Here is a 15,094-nt window from a genome sequence, read left to right on the forward strand (position 1 = left end):
ACAGGAAACAGATGATTCTTCTGCACGATCTGACTTTGCTGCAGCCTGGAATTGAACTACTGGTTTCATCTGGTCAGAGGAGAACTGGCCCCCCAACTGAGCCTGGTTTCTCCCAAGTTTTTTTCTCCATTCTGTCACTGATGGAGTTTAGGTTCCTTGCCGCTGTCGCCTCTGGCTTGCTTAGTTGGGGTCACTTCATCTACAGGGATATCATTGACTTGATTGCAAATAAATGCACAGACACTATTTAAACTGAACAGAGATGACATCACTGAATTCAATGATGAACTGCCTTTAACTATCATTTTCCATTATTGACACACTGTTTTCCTAATGAATGTTGTTCAGTTGCTTTGACGCAATGTATTTTGTTTAAAGCGCTATATAAATTAAGGTGACTTGACTTGACTTAATGAGTAGATACCCTACCCTGTTCTTCGATATCCCCAGCCAGACTACCGTCCTCATGCATGATATTGATGTAGGTAGCTCTGCTCCTATAAAACAACACCCCTACCGTGTAAACCCTCATAAACATGAGATAATGAAGTCAGAAGTTGAATACCGGCTGCAACATGGTTTTGCTAAGCCTAGCCAGAGCCCCTGGAGTTCCCCGTGCTTGCTCGTTCCAAAGTCTAACTCAACCCATCGTTTTTGTACTGACTACCGCAAAGTGAATAGTATCACCAAGCCTGACACTTTTCCTCTTCCCCGAATAGAGGATTGTGTTGATCGAGTCGGTTCTGCTCGTTACGTCACCAAGTTATATCTCCTAAAAGGATACTGGCAGGTGCCCCTCACACCGCGGGCCTCAGAAATATCTGCTTTCGTTACCCCTGACAACTTTCTGCAGTACTCCATTATGGTATTCGGGATGCCAAATGCACCTGCGACCTTCCAGCGCTTAATGCAACAGGTACTGTCGGGAGTAACCAATTGTGAGGCCTACTTGGATGATGTGGGGGTCTATTCTGCTCGTTGGGAGGACCATCTGAATAGTCTAAATCAAGTTTTCTGTAGGTTATCTGGGGCATCATTGACCTTGAACTTGACTAAGCGTTTGGTAAGGTTAGGTAAGGCCATAGTTACTTACCTTGGTAAGAAGGTTGGCCAAAGGCCAATTGAAAAAAAGGTTGCTGCCATACTTAATTTCCCCACTCCTACTAACAAAAGAGAATTGAGAAGATTTTTAGGTATACTACAGGGGGTTTTGTAAAAACTTTGCTTCTGTGGTTGCTCCGTTGACAGATCTACTTAGTACATCTAGGAAATTTGTGTGGAGTCCAACATGTAACTGTGCATTCAGTGCTGCTAAAGATTTGTTGTGCCATGCCCCCGTTCTTTCTGCTCCAAATTTTGGGTTGCCCTTCAAATTGCAGGTGGATGCTAGTTCCTCTGGGGCAGGGGCTGTACTACTGCAAGAAGATCTAACTGGTGTAGAACATCCTGTGAGTTATTTCTCCAAGAAATTTACCAAGTGTCAAAAACAGTACAGTACAACTGAGAAAGAGGCCTTGGCCTTACTGTTAGCGTTGCAGCACTTTGAGGTCTACCTGGGAGGTAGTTGTACTCCAGTGGTAGTATACACTGATCATAATCCCCTAGTATTCCTGGGGAGAATGTGTAACTCGAATCAGCGACTGATGAGGTGGTCCTTGATCATTCAGGAATATAACCTCGAGATTCAACATTGAAAAGGTACAGAGAATGTTGTAGCTGATGCACTGTCTAGGGTGTATCATTTAGATAAGTAAATTGTTGATAGTATGTTGTTAAACCTTAATTCATTAGTTTACAAATGTTTAAGGGGTACTATTTGTAACCTATGGGTGGGGGTTTTATGTCCAATGACGTTACCAATTGTGTTATCTGTATTGTTGCATGGTTCTTTGGTTGTTTTCCTCTTGCTCTGTGTCTCCTGTTTCTCTGGCTCCTCCCACTCTTTCCACTCGGGCAGGTAGCTGATTGCCTTTTCCAGCTGCATCTAATTACCAACCGAAGTAGAAGCAGTATAAAAGCTGAGCAGGAACTACAGAAGATGAGAACTTTTCTCCAGAGCATGCCCTTTGTCCAGCTTGGCTTAGTGCAGTTTGTTGTAGCCTTTTGGGGTTCTGTGTAGTTATCTTCATTAATCTGAAATACTGTTGACTAAAACTGTTGTTTGATTGTTACCCTTTTTGGAAGCTGTAGGGAGGTGGGTGCCTTTTTCTTTTGTCCTGTACATATTTTTCTCCTGGTTTGAGGATTAGATAGGGAGTGAGTGTATAACTTTGTTGTTGGTTTTATTTTCATTTGACAGGTTTAGAGAGAATCTAATTTCCAGCATAGACACCCTTTTGTTTGTTATTTTGGCATTGTTCCCCCTCCTGAAGTGTTGCTTCCCTCTTAATTTTATTTCTTTGAGAATTGTTAACTCCCAGCATTCACTGAGCTGTTAATAAACCTTTTTAACAGCGACTTTGTTGTGGTTGTTGTTGCTATGCTGTGACAGGGGCTCGGGTAAATGCTCTTCCCAAATCCTTAATATTGTTACGTTACCGTTAAACCCCTAGACCCATAAGACGTAACAAATTACAATTTTTCTCTTAAAGAGACATCAGTGATTAAAAAACTGGACTCACATCATTAAAGCTATTGCAACTGGAGGGGAACAAATTGTAGGATCTCCACTCTCACAGATTTATTACAGTCTCAGTCCTGGTCACATTTTGGAGTTCAAGACTGCGGCATCTGCACCTGGCAGACAACCAACTAGAATACATGCTGCCAGGAACTCTGCAGTGCTTAGACAGGCTAGAAGTTATCTCTCTGCATGACAACCCATGGGCTTGTGACTGCAACTTATGCTTGCTCTTGGAGTGGGACGAAAATCATGAGGATAAAATTTATTTGATTGTATTTTCCAACCTTTTGAACCACTCATTCAGAATAAAATCCCATTGTACACCAATATATAGAACATCACGTATAGTGTTCATATATAATTTATTCAGAATTGTTACATTTATCATCACTGTCCTAGATGCATTGTATTGTTACATACAATTTAAGGTTGAATAAGTACAACTGACTCTACTGACTGCAAATAGCTGAAAGGAAAACAAATACATTTTATTTACATTCTCTATCCCTCTCTTTATAGAAGTTATTAAGTTCAAAAAGGACCTTAACTCTGGAGATGCTGGCAACTGTGCTGCATGTGCCTCACCAATGCCTTTGAACAGCAGCCAGATCTTGCAGCTTTTCACCCTACATCAAGAACCTTGAGTGTCCTCTAGGCCAACTGACCTTCTTTCTCTCTGATAGTCATGGGAATCAGGCACACGTGGCTTAAGAACAGATGAGATTGCTCTAAATGTGACTCTATAGACATTTCTGGAATGTGATATCGATAGAGATGCTCTTCAGAACCTGTGGAGGTTGGTTGCCTACTACTACGAGAGCCCAGCAATTTTGGAACAGGGAACCAGACTTGGGAGTTTTTCAAAGGTGACTTTTGAGTACTCTCAAGCACACATGGAGAATCACCATATTATACAGAGCTCAAAGGACATTTAATGGCTGAACCAGCCTGGCTTTTACAACCAATGGTCACCCTTCAGCTGAACAGGCAAAAAAACAACAACTAAAAAACTGGTGCTGAAACTTTTTTATATAAAAAAAATCATTGCAAAAATCATTTGCTTAGATAAAAGCAAATCATTGGAAGAGAGGATGAGGAGGATGTGGTTTCCTCCTGGGCTATGATCCAAAGAGGAGCCCCGGCGAGAATCCAGGCAGTACTAGAAAACTCTGAGGTCAGTCTGGATTGTAGCGTGCTATCAGGGCATCAACCTGTGGAGTGGATGCTCCCAGACTTAACAAGAGTGGATCAAACTGATTCTCAAATTAAGGTTGTAGAATTACAGGCTAGTTGTCAAAAATACAAGTATTGCAGACTCTGGACTGTATCATTGCTTTGTGAGAACTGACACTAATATGGACATTGTCACCTATAGACTCACAGTCAGAATGTGTCTCTTAAGTCCCAATGATTTAAATGGAAAGAAGATATCTGTGGAGAATGAGGACACTCTTAGTCTTCCCTGTTTAGTAACTTCTCCTCATCCAATTGAGACAATATGGCTCCTACCAAACAAACTGATTCTCAAAGCATCAGACATGAAAGGGAAAGATAGGGTGTATGTACTACAGAGCAACACTCTGATAATCAAAAAAGTGACTTACGAGGATGCTGGAGAGTACAGTTGTTTAGCAGCTAACCTCTATGGGGCTGATATGTTATCTCATCTAATTGTTGTCACTAGTGAAAAGGAAGAAGCACAAAGAGATGTTCTGGTATCCAAGGGTGAACTACTGCTCTTTGAGAGCAAGGACAGTGAAGGGTCAGGATATGAAGAAATCAAATGACCAACAGCTAAACTCACACCTCAGATGGTCGAAGAAAACCACAGAGGTAGCAAAGAAAGTCAAAGAGAGTGTGAGAAAACCTAATAACTCTATCAAAGAGCTTGATCCCAGCCGCTGGGAGCATATTTTTGCAAAAGCTCTTGCTAAACTCTTAACCATGCCACCAGTTACACCTCATCTGAAAATGACAAAAATGTAGAAATCAGTGACAGAGTCTTCACTTATTACAACCACCAAAGTTCAAAAAGACAAGCCAAGTGATTATAACATTTCAGATTTAACTTTACAGCACATAGACTCAACAACAATACCTGAAAATGAGATTAATCTGGTAAAACAGATGGACAGACACACAATAGAAGAGAAAATAAAGGCTAGCAATAATTCCATCTGGAACCAAAGTAGAAGATTTCCATATAGGCAGCCTAGGCCTCCATCATGTAGACCACGTCCAAAGAGACCAAATTTCAGCCTAGCTCCCTCTACAGCAGTGTCATTCACTCACTCTCTAGTCAAAACATTGATACCTAAAAGCAGTGTAGCAATGACCACCAACTCTTATACTTCAGCCCAAAACAAAGATGTTACAGCATCAATGACTTCCGAAGTTCCTCCTGCACAGTGCTGCCCAGTAACCGAAAGCTTAGCCATGGAAATCACAGAGGATCCTCTCAAAGTGCCTATGACAACATTCAAAATTTCAAACATTGGAGAAGCTTAATGAATTTGAAGGCAAAACAAAACACATTGAGTCAGTTCAGCTTGTAAGTGCAACATCTCTGCAAGAAAATGAAGCAGTCCCTGCTACACTTGCTACACCCAGTCAGATCAACAGGTATGGAGATAAAAAAAAAAACAGACAGATCATCTTGAGAACTGAGAGCCAGGCAAATGAGGATAAGACAAGCAGATCTAATCTTTAAATCCGCAACATAAATCCTCCAGAGACGAAAAGAGCACATGTGGCTGAGAAACCAACCTTAACTAATGTGGACCGACAGAGAGTTTACAATTGGGCAATGCATCATGAATGACTACCTATCCACCCCTGGTTAATCAAAAAGTATACACCAAAAAAACAAATCTCAATTACACCCCATCCTTACACTCAGTCACCCTTCTAGCCCACAGTTCATAGCTCAAAGCACCACCACTCCCAAGACAAAACTTGGCATTTCCTACAAACAGGAGGCAGGGGTGAGGTGGTCACCAATCGGCCTGAAATCACTGCTGAAACAGCAAAGCCCTTAGCTTACATGTATATTTCGGGGTCAGGGATAGCTTCTCGTGTACGTGAACACTTACTTTTCAACAGACTCAGAAACAGATATAGACAGTCACTGCTTGATGCATATCGACTAGCCTAGTTGGAAAAGCTTGTCACTTCTAAGCCAAGGACATATCATCCCACCCCACAGCCTTACCAAGCTCCAAATGTCCGAAACATCTACAAGCCTGTGATTCCCCCATCCATCCTAGCATATACAAACAAACCAACCTCCACAGTTAGCATACCAAATGGATGTCGCTGGCACTACAGTAATTTTGGAGGAAAGAAATTGAGCACTGCGATTCCCTTTCCAAACCTGATGGGCAATGGCGTCAAAACCTAGGATCTCAGCAACTGAATCCATTACTGTATCTGCCCTAGCAGAGACAGATGTACTCCTGTCCTGTAAGATCATCTGGGAACCCCAAACCTATTGTTTCATGGACCAAAGTTTCAACAGGTTAGGTGATTCGTCATTACATTTTATGTAATATATATGTAATATGTAATACATTATTTAATGTATTATCTTTTATCGATGCATCTGTCTGAATGGAGGATTATACCCACCCCAGCTTTCCTTTGATAGTCAAAAACTGTCATCGTGCTTAAGAAATGCCCAAGATAAGACCAAAACTGGGAGAACCACATTTCTTACGTATGACAAATTAATCATGCACATAACATACAAAATTTCCATTTGGTATAAATTTATATAAATGTTAACCATAAAATATATAGACAGATTTCTAATATAAGCATTGTTATTGCAGCTTCTCTCCAAATTTTTATTTATATATATTTTTTTTATTTTGGAGTGCAAACGAATCATATACATGATGTAAACAATATTAATTTGGTATAAATTATGACCATGAAATATACAGACACATTTCTAATATAAGCATGATTGTTTCTCTCTATGAGAGCATACATGGGATGTTCTATTTTTGGAGTGCAAATGAAGCCAAATTATCAGCATATGCTAATTATGAAAATTACTGCAGCTATTTGATGACATAAATATTTGTAATTACTGAATAAAAGGAAACTGTAATTCTGTGTTTGAATTAGTGGTTGAAAGGCTGCAATCAGTAATACTTGCAATGAAAAAAATGTGTATACAACACTTCCATGTTTGGCATCAATTGGATAATGTCATACAGGTAAATGTGTTTGGTTAAATTAACAGATACATTTGTATTGTCCTAGAGGTCAATCTACAGTGCATCCTGTTTTGGGGGTTCATTAGGCAGCTAAAAAAAAAAAGACCCCATTGTTTGAGCTATACAGTACATAATTCATATCTATATGACTATAGACGGGACTGTGACGAGTAGGGCGGGGCCGAGAGACGTGGGAACAGGAGCGAGGCCGGTGAAGTGATTGGGAAATGAGCGACACCTGCTCGACCCACCGGTCTCGAGTCCCACGGAGGAGATGGAGGGATATAAAACCGGAGCGACGAAAGTGACGGACGAGAGAGGACCAGGCCTGGGTTTTAGTTTTAGTTTGCTTTTTATTTGTGCGCGTCAGTCGTCCATGAGGGGCGACTAAAAATTGTATTTATTTTGATTATTAAAGTTTATATTTGATTGTCCGCCGGTTCCCACCTCCTTCTTCCCGTGATCATGAAGTTATAATCGTTACAGGGACATACCACAACTGTGCTGATTGTTTTAGAAGGGGAAAAAATAAATTATTTGATTAGTCTACTGATGTTTTTACCTTTTTTTCTTACTCTTTTACAGTGCAACAATTCAGACCAACACAAAACTTGGAGAAAGATTTGAGGTCCTTTCAATTTTTTCTGATTAAGAATGTCCAGCTGCAAGACAGAGGCCAGTACCTTTGCACAGCTCAAAACAAATTTGGTTCAGACCGCATTGTAGTTATACTCGTTGTCCAAACTCAGCCTCCAGAGTTTAAGGGCAAGAGATGTCTCAGTGTTTCTGGGAAATCCAGTCAGCTTGGAATGTACTGTGGTGGGTAAACCAGAAACTCAGATTTCATGTATTCTTCCAGACAGGGCGTTTGTGCGAGACATTGGTACCCTTGACAGAAGAGTATGACTTTTTTCAAATGGAACACTGAGTATTATTTCAGCAAACTTTTCTAATAAAGGTGATATAAGTGTATTGCCAGCAATGCAGCAGGAGCTGATACACTCACATACCACATTCATGTTGCTGCTCTACCTCCAATAATTGTTGAGGTTTCACATGAGACTATATTTATGAATGCTGGAAGAAACGTATATGTAAATATTACTGCTAAAGGAGAGTTATTCCCTGTAATTAATTGAGTTCTCCTTGATGGTTCACAAATGAAGCCCACACAATTTATTGGAAGCCGGATATTTATTTTCCCAAATGGAACCCTTTATATAAAGAACGTCAATCCTAATGATTCAGGGAGATATATGAGTGTTCAGCAACGGTGCAGATGGATGAGCAAAGCAACTGATGATTATCATGATGGTGTGGTCTCTCTCGCCTTGGGCACCAAATAACCTAGAGCCGGCCCTGCATAGGGCCCGGGATCTTGTGCAGCGCCCCTGGTGACATACATTAACATCAGTGTTAACTCAGCGGTAGAGTTACTCTCACGGGACACTGCACTTATTCAAAAAAGAATTTGTATTTATTTCATACTTTTTGCATCTGCTTTAAAGCCTTACTGATTTTTTAAACTTTTCATTCATGTGCTTTTTCTGACGTTCGGTTTTTCTGAGCACAATCAAAGCGCGGCACAAAAACGAAAAAGCCCGTCAAACTGTGCCTGATTACTGAACTAAGTTATGCTTTGTGCTAATCAGGGCCGGCCCGCGGCATAGGCGGTATAGGCAAATGCTAAGGGCGCCACTCATCCAAAGGGGCGCCAGAATGAGTGAACGAGTGATTTATTTATTTTTTTTTACATATTTTTTTTATAATAGGCTACTATTTAAAAACCATTAATTCGAAGTACTACCAAATAAAGCAAAAAAAAAAAAAGTCCGGCTCTTCAATCTTCCCCCGCCCATCGAGTGCTTGAAGTGCGTCAGAAACAGAGCGCGTGCACGATCAGTTGTTGGTAATTTGTTGTGTAGCGTGCCCGACGCTGCATCCAACGTAGACAGCACTGCTTTTGTTAACACACAGCTCGTAGAAACGGGCCTGGCAGCTTGCGCCAGTTCTAGACACGGTGAAAGTTTCCTGATTGTGACGGAAGGCCGAATTTACATGACACATTATAAATGAGCATAGTCTGTGATAGATACAGTGCCAAAAAGAAGAGAAGAGAATAAAGACAGAGGTAAAGAGATGTAGTGAAAGAACAATTTATTGCATAGGAGTAAGATACTACAATTTCATGGCAGTTATTTTTACCTTAAACTTAATGTTAGCAATTGTTCTGAGTTCTGAGTCCCCAGACTGTGATTTTGTACAATCATGTCAATTTTAAGACACATTTTTTATTATCACTTTTTTAATTAAATGTTTTACTCTACAGTTGTGCAGTTTTGGGGGGATACAGTACAGGCCAAAAGTTTGGAAACATTACTATTTTTTATGTTTTTGAAAGAAGTTTCTTCTGCTCATCAAGCCTGCATTTATTTGATCAAAAATACAGAAAAAAAATGTAATATTGTGATATATTATTACAATTTACTTTAAATTATCATTTATTTCTGTTATGCAAAGCTGAATTTTCAGCATCATTACTCCATTCTTCAGTGTCACATGTGACATCCGGTCTATCACATGATCCTTTAGAAATCATTCTAATATGATGATTTATTATGAGTGTTGGAAACAGTTCTGCTGTAATGTGTGTGTGTGTGTGTGTGTATATATATATATATATATATATATATATATATATATATATATATATGCTAAATCATGAACACAATGACAGGGTGAAATGGGCTGTGATGCATGGGGCGCCAGGTAAAATCTTGCCTAGGGCAGCAAATTGGTCAGGGCCGGCCCTGGTGCTAATACTGTCAAAACACACAAGGTTTATGTATAGACTCAGTTGGATATGTCTAAAATAAAAGTAAATAACTGAAAGAAACAGATGCATGTCTGTATATTAGATGCGTGCAGGTCTTAAAGGGACAGTAGGCTATATGCTGCCATGTGAATTAAATGGATGGTTCACCCAAAAATTGTATTCCTGTCATTGTTTATTCACTAACATGTAGTCCCAAACCTATATTAACTTTTTTCTTGTGCTGAACACAAAATAATATATTTTGAAGAATATGTGTAACCTAATAGTTGCTGGTTCAAATTGACTTTGATAGTAGGAAAAAATATATATTATGGATGTCACTGTGGACCAGCAAAATACTTCCAAATGGCCTGGTCTTGGACAAGCCCCAAGTTATTGGAAGACTAACATATTTATCTAACGGCAGACTTCAGGTAAAATAAATATCCAAATTTGATAGAGGAACATACTCTCACCTAAAGGATTATTAGGAACACCTGTTCAATTTCTCATTAATGCAATTATCTAATCAACCAATCACATGGCAGTTGCTTCAATGCATTTAGGTGTGTGGTCCTGGTCAAGACAATCTCCTGAACTCCAAACTGAATGTCAGAATGGGAAAAAAAGGTGATTTAAGCAATTCTGAGCGTGGCATGGTTGTTGGTGCCAGACGGACTGGTCTGAGTATTTCACAATCTGCTCAGTTACTGGGATTTTCACGCACAACCATTTCTCGGGTTCACAAAGAATGGTGTGAAAAGTGAAAAACATTCAGTATGCGGCAGTCCTGTGGGCGAAAATGCCTTGTTGATGCTAGAGGTCAGAGGAGAATGGGCCGACTGATTCAAGCTGATAGAAGAGCTACTTTGACTGAAATAACCACTCGTTACAACCGAGGTATGCAGCAAAGCATTTGTGAAGCCACAACACACACAAGCTTGAGGCGGATGGGCCACAACAGCTGAAGACCCCATCGGGTACCACTTATCTCCACTACAAATAGAAAAAAGAGGCTACAGTTTGCACAAGCTCACCAAAATTGGACAGTTGAAGACTGGAAAAATGTTGCCTGGTCTGATGAGTCTCGATTTCTGTCGAGACATTCAGATGGTAGAGTCAGAATTTGGCATAAACAGAATGAGAACATGGATCCATCATGCCTTGTTACCACTGTGCAGGCTGGTGGTGGTGGTGTAATGGTGTCCTCAACATTGTCATATCCAGTGAGTGTTTCCACCTCAAATCACTCATGCTCCACCTTCAATAACCAGAGTTAACAGGGGTCTCCTGTGATTCTGAACTGTATAGCTGCTGGCATAGCCAAACCAGACATTTCTCGGACTTTGCCTGGATTTACTACACTTGTACCCAGTAGTCACTTCACAGCACAGGTTGGAATTCACATGACAGAGGTGGGAAATTTAGTCATACAGGACCCAGGCTTCATGAGCTCAATGTAATGTAATGCTAGAAATGCCTTGGGGACAGACTTTAAAAGCAACATACCTTCAAGTGATCTGAGCAATATACAGAAATCCATCAAGTCATGTAGCATTTAGGTTCGTAATTAAGAAAAATAAAACGGGTACCTTTCTATTAAACAAAAATCATGATTTAAAAGCCACCAAAGCACTTAAAATACCACCAAAAATATTGTTAAATGGCATTTTTCCTTAAAATGCAGCCATGGATTGTTATCTTTGAATTTCTTTAATAATCTGTATTTAATTTATGAAATTATTGGTTTGTAGATTTTTCTATATTCTACAGATTAAACAGAAAAAATGTACATACTTCTTATTACTTTTAACATAAATTGTACATAAAACATCCCAGAATGTCTGTGATTTGGATATGTTCTGTCGAATTTCTTGCATTTTTCAGTGCATCAGAACAAAATAGTCTTGACAGAGTAGAACGAGGCCTTGTGTGGTATAAATGTCAGCATTTTGGTAGCTGTTCAAATAAATAAAACAAGAACACAGTTATGTAAGACACTTAGTGCCACACTAAGTATAATATTTGATTTTTAGTTTTTAATTTCAAGTTAAGTCACATTTATTTGTGCAGTGCTTTATACATAAGTTTGATCATCCTCACAATTATAGGAACATAACAAAAACAGAACGCATTAATGTTGTAAAATTCATCAATTATGAAATGACTAATCAATTATGAAACAACATTGATTATGAATGCAGCTTCATAGAAGACAATAGTATCAGTGCAGTTAAACACAATTTCTAAATATGATTTATATGAAATATTTTTTCTTCTAAAAACAAACCCTCTATACTATTCTGTACGCATATGAGCTGTGGCTATGGAGCCTACTCTTTATCAACATTTTTTATTTATTTATTTATTTTGATACTTACATTTTTGTGGGAGTTTGTCCTTTTGTATTTCACTGCAATAGCATAAAAGTCAACGTTAAAATTAATTTTGGGGTGAATAAAACTATCCCTTTAAATTTTTTAAATGATAGGTAAAATCTGCTAAATGCATAGATTAAATTAAATTAAATTAAATTAAATTAAATTAAATTAAATTAAATTAAATTAAATTAAATTAACCAGTGCAACCATGCTGTCACAATTATTCGACGAAGGTAAAGTACAATTTATTTTTCAAATATTTTTAAGCAACCTATTTTTATTTTCGTTAAAAGTACTGCAGTCTATGTAAACTCCCTGCATCTGCAAAGGGACTGGGAGTGGATCTGCCATCCCTTCCCCCATCACCACCACCACCATCATCATCATCATCATCATCACCGCCGGTCCAGTGAACACCGGGCTCGGCACATCATTTCACCGTTATGGCAAATGAATTCTCAAACAACAGAGAAGGAACTGCAAACTCACGCCATGCCAACCTCACGTCGTCTCTAGACCTAAGCACATCCTTAGATCAACAGTGTGCAGACGCAGATTTTTTAAATCATTGCCATCGGGGACTCAAATGTGGGCAAGACCTGTTTTATGGAATGCCAAAGCTGCCAATTTTAAAAATAAATAAATACATAAATAAATATACAAATAAATGTAAATAAGAATAAATATATAAATAAATATACATAGAAAAGCAAAAAAACGAAAATAAATAATTATTTATACATTTATTTCCATATTTATGAATATATTTATTTTTTTCCATATTTATTTATTTATTCTTTTATTTACTTATACATTTATTAATTTCTACATTTATTTATTTATACATTTATTTATTTTTACATTTATTTATTTATACATTTATTTATTTCTTCATTTATTTCTTCCTACATTTCTTCCTGCGTAGGGTAATGAGGAGGGCGTGGTTTACCTCAGACATAGCAATCGAGCTCAGAGTAAGCGAAGGCGAAGGGTTGAGGCCACAGTGACGCCCATTGTGTGGCGAAATACAATTAGTATAGCTCACTGACGTTGATACGGTCTGTGACTGCGAGGTATATAGTCAAAATCCTAAATCTTACTGTGTGACATGGATAGGCTACTCTTTATTCCGGACATGGCCGTAGAACATCGTTTGGTCTGGATTTGTAAAATGTCCTGGGCTAACAAACATGAAACGGGGACTCTGCAGTGCTTAATTTGTAAATTGCGAGGTCCCGGAACAAAGCAGGGTAACGGATCCGACATGTGATTACAGGAGGGAGAGGTGATGGAGCACTCGCGCAATCACATTTAAGTGATTGACTGCATGCATCAATTGCTTTTAGGGTCTGTATGTTCATGAATAACATGGAAATGCCATGCAATTTTAAAACAACAATTTCCAGGCCTAAAAACGTTTTGAAAAAGTTGTGGAATTTTATTTTACAAATCCCTGTAAAATAGAGTCCTACATTTCAGTGGGGGACTGTGTAGCTATGCCGCATGGTTTTAATCATTCTCGCAGCTTTCAAGTTTATAATGAGGAAAATTCCTGCATTTATTCAACATAGCTTGTAGGTTTGAATAATAAAATTAATCCACGCAAAATTTAAGATTAAATAAATCATTCGAAACCAGACTTCGAATCCATGAACTCTCTTGCGCGCTTCTCATCAGCGCATCTCGTCTGCACAGTGACCTGCAGCACGCGCCGACACAAGACTTCACTCGCATCTCGGGACAGCTGACAGAACTGTCACTTGACTAATCGGGTCATTGTTGCATTGTCACAAAAATGTATAATTTGCACACATTTTTAAGTATTTAAAGCCATGGTACTCGCGCGCTCCGAAGGCTGTATTATGTGCTCTCACAGTCACATCCAAAGTTCACGCGTATAAAGCCGCCTCGCGAGTAGCCTATTATATGAGTTATTTTTCGTAGTTTGTTGAACTTAAGCAATCAAATACACACAATATGATGTCTGTTGTGGGTGTTGACAAACAAAACAATTTCATGGCACACTCTACTTAAACACATGGGGAAAAAAATAAAGAAAAGGGGAAAAAAATCAATAATTAAACAACACTGAGTCGTCAGTGTTGGTATTGTATCAGACACTTGCACTTAACATGAGGCTATATGAAAAACAAGCTCAAATGGAGTAAACAGGTTTTTGCTGGCGAATGAGGAGATCTGTGTTTTGTCTGTCAACAGAACGCGCGCATCTGAGGCAAGTGCATCGCATTATACGCTTTCATCAACTTTTACAGGTTATATAACGTTTATTGTTGCTGCCATAGTTTGACCAAACTCCCCGCCACAATCATTCCCTTTAAATAGACTCCATAATGGTTTGCCAGCTGATGATGATGACGATGATAACAATAGCCTAATAATAATAATAATAAAAAGAAAGAATAATAATAATAATACAAATTAAAAAGTTATGTAGGCTACTAGCTATTTTTTAGTTATGTTTTTGGCCTACAGAAATTTTTACAAAATTTAACAATAAATAGCTTCGATATTTGATCACTATGGTTGGTTACAAAGACTTTACTATTCTGAAAATAATAACGAGATGCAAACCTGTAAATATTCAATCGACTTTTCTTAAATTCAAAACAAAATATTAATGCATTCGTAATTTCCCTTTCTGAATAGTTGCTATATGGTCACGCAGGTTTGCGCATTGAACTCATATCCCCGAAAAATAGTCTATCAACAATTATGTTGTTTCCCTGAACATGACCCCTCTCTGCCAACTTTTTGAACATTTGGTCATTTATTTATTATTATTATTATTATTATTATTATTATTTAAATAACGCATAGGCCTAAATAGAAATGATCAGAAACAAATCCAAAGCTGATCCGCTTCAACACGTCGAGTTGTTTTTGATTTGGTGTATTTTAAGGAATCAAACAAGTGGATTGAACGCACGCATTAAGACAGTGTCTTTCTGCCACCTGGTGTCTGTTTTAGTTTCATATTAAACGTAGGTCTATCACTTCATTGATTCCATCATGTCATATTTATGTCTTCAAA

At 38.5% G+C, this 15,094-nt stretch overlaps 2 pseudogenes; both read left to right on the forward strand.

The window, feature by feature from the left end:
- The first annotated feature begins 412 nt into the window (after positions 1-412).
- LOC132114094 (matrix-remodeling-associated protein 5-like) lies at positions 413-5,813 on the forward strand (annotated as a pseudogene).
- On the forward strand, positions 5,200-8,192 carry LOC132114095 (matrix-remodeling-associated protein 5-like; annotated as a pseudogene).
- Positions 8,193-15,094: the final 6,902 nt, after the last annotated feature.

The sequence above is a fragment of the Carassius carassius genome, chromosome 33, assembly GCF_963082965.1.
Source record: "Carassius carassius chromosome 33, fCarCar2.1, whole genome shotgun sequence".
Classification (NCBI taxonomy): domain Eukaryota; kingdom Metazoa; phylum Chordata; class Actinopteri; order Cypriniformes; family Cyprinidae; genus Carassius; species Carassius carassius.